Source organism: Capsicum annuum, unplaced genomic scaffold, assembly GCF_002878395.1.
Source record: "Capsicum annuum cultivar UCD-10X-F1 unplaced genomic scaffold, UCD10Xv1.1 ctg43689, whole genome shotgun sequence".
NCBI classification, from domain to species: Eukaryota; Viridiplantae; Streptophyta; class Magnoliopsida; order Solanales; family Solanaceae; genus Capsicum; species Capsicum annuum.
In genome coordinates, this window is record NW_025851178.1 from 1 (window position 1) to 2,500 (window position 2,500).

The window sequence follows — 2,500 nt, forward strand, 5'->3', positions numbered from 1 at the left end:
CTTCGTCGTGCGGTCATGGTCCATGAGCGGCGGTCAAGATTCTCAAATGCGGTAGACGCAGTGGGCATGGGGTCTTTATTGACTTCTATCAGCCCCATACCTTGAATCTGTCTGCGTCCTCATGGGCAGGACGGGCTCATGTGAAGCCTGCGTTGATGAGGAATGCTACCTGGTTTATACTTCCAGTAGTCATATGCTTGTCTCAAATATTAAGCCATGCATGTGTAAGTATGAATAAATTCAGACTGTGAAACTGCGAATGGCTTATTAAATCAGTTATAGTTTGTTTGATGGTATCTACTACTCGGATAACTGTAGTAATTCTAGAGCTAATACATGCAACAAACCCCTACTTCTAGAAGGGATGCATTTACTAGATAAAAGGTCGACGCGGGCTCTGCCCATTGCAGTGATTATTCATGATAACACGACGGATCGCACAGCCATCATGCCGGCGATGTATTGTTTAAATTTCTGTCCTATCAAGTTTTAATGGTAGGATAGTGGCCAACCATGGTGGTGATGGGTGGCGGAGAATTAGGGTTTTATTTTGGAGAGAGAGCCTTAGAAATGGCTACCACATCTAAGAAAGGCAGCAGGCGCGCAAATTATCCAATCTTGACAGGGGAGGTAGTGACAATAAATAACAATACCGGGATCAATGAGTCTGGTATTTGGAATGAGTACAATCTAAATCACTTAACGAGGATCCATTAGAGGGAGAGTCTGGTGCCGACAGAAGTGGTAATTCCAGCACCAATAGCTTATATTTAAGTTGTTGCAGTTAAAAAGCTCAAAGTTGAACTTTGGGATTGGTCGGCCGGTTTACCTATGGTGTGCATTGGTCGTCTTGTCCTTTCTGTCGGCGATGCGCTCCTGGCCTTAACTGTCCAGGTCGTGCCTCCAACACTGTTACTTTGAAAAAATTAGAGTGCTTAACGTAAGCCTACGCTCTGTATACATTAGCATGGGATAACATTATATGATTTTGGACCTATTACATTAGCCTTCGGGATCGGAGTAATGATTAACAGGGATAGTCAGGGGCATTCGTATTTTAAAGTCAGAGGTGAAATTATTGGATTTATGATATACGAACAACTGTGAAAGCATTTTCCAAGGATGTTTTCATCAATCAAGAACGAAATTTGGGGGCTTGAAGGCGATCAGATACTATCCTAGTCTCATTCATAAATGATGCCAACCAGGTATCGGCGGATATTACTATTAGGATTTCGACGGCACCTTATGAGAAATCAATGTTTTTGGGTTTCGGGGGGAGTATTGTCGCAAGGATGAAACTTAAAGGAATTGACAGAAGGGCACCAATAGGAGTGGAGCCTGCGACTTAATTTGACTCAACACGAGGAAACTTATCGGGTATAAACGTAGTAAGGATTGACAAACGAAGACCTCTTTCTTGATTCTATTGGTGGTGGTGCATGACCGTTTTTAGTTGGTGGAGTGATTTTTCTAGTTAATTCCGTTAACGAATGAGACCTCAGCCTGCTGACTAGCTATGCAGAGGTATCTCTTCATGGCCAGCTTCTTAGAGGGACTACGACCTTTTAGACCGCGAAAGTTTGAGGCAATAACAGGTTTGTGATGCCCTTAGATGTTCTGGACCACACGAGCGCTACACTGATGTATTCGACGAGTTTATAGCCTTGGCCGACAGGCCTAGGTAGATCATTCCAATTGGTGGTCTTCAACGAGGAATTCCTTGTAAGCACGAGTCATCAACATGCGTTGACTACGTCCCTGCCCTTTGTACACTCCGCCTGTCGTTCCTGCCAATTGAATGATCCAGGTGAAATGGTCGGATCGCAGCGACGTGGGCGGTTCGCTGCCCGCGGCGTCGCGAGAAGTCCATTGAAACTTATCATTTAAAGAAGGAGAATTCGTAACAAGGTTTCCGTAGGTGAACCTGCGGAAGGATCATTGTCAAAACCTGTACAGCAGAATGACCTGTAAATATTTTTAACAACTGGGGAGTCCGCGCGGGCGGGGTGCTATGGCCCATCCTGTCCGCGATGTGTGTCGGGGGGACCTATGCTTCTTTTGTAAACAAAAATGACTCTTGGTAATAGATATCTCGTCTCTCGCATCGATGAAGAACGTAGCAAAATACGATACTTGGTGTTAATTATAGAATCCCGTGAACCCTAGAGTATTTGAACACAAGTTGCGCCCGAAGCCATCAATCCGAGGGCACGTCTTCCTGGGCGTCACTAATCGCATCGCCCCCTCGCATCGCACCTCAATCATGGGTCTCACTATTGTCGTGTGGTGGATACTTGCTTCTCGTGCACCTCGAGCTCGCGTCTAGCCTAAATGCGAGTCCACGTCGACGGATATCGCGGGAAGTGGTGGTTGTATCTTAACTCTCTTTGTTGTCGTGGCTATAGCCCGTCGTGCGTCCAGACTCCAGGACCCTTTTGCGCTTAGTCACTCCGACCGCGATCCCAGGTCAGGAGGGATTACCCGCTGAGTTTAAGAA

At 46.0% G+C, this 2,500-nt stretch overlaps 1 non-coding gene across 1 annotated transcript; it reads left to right on the top strand.

Annotated features, from left to right (window-relative positions):
* Window positions 1-2,075: 2,075 nt before the first annotated feature.
* Window positions 2,076-2,231, top strand: LOC124892074. Its single transcript, XR_007050060.1, has one exon. It is a non-coding gene; the product is annotated as a 5.8S ribosomal RNA (ribosomal RNA).
* Window positions 2,232-2,500: the final 269 nt, after the last annotated feature.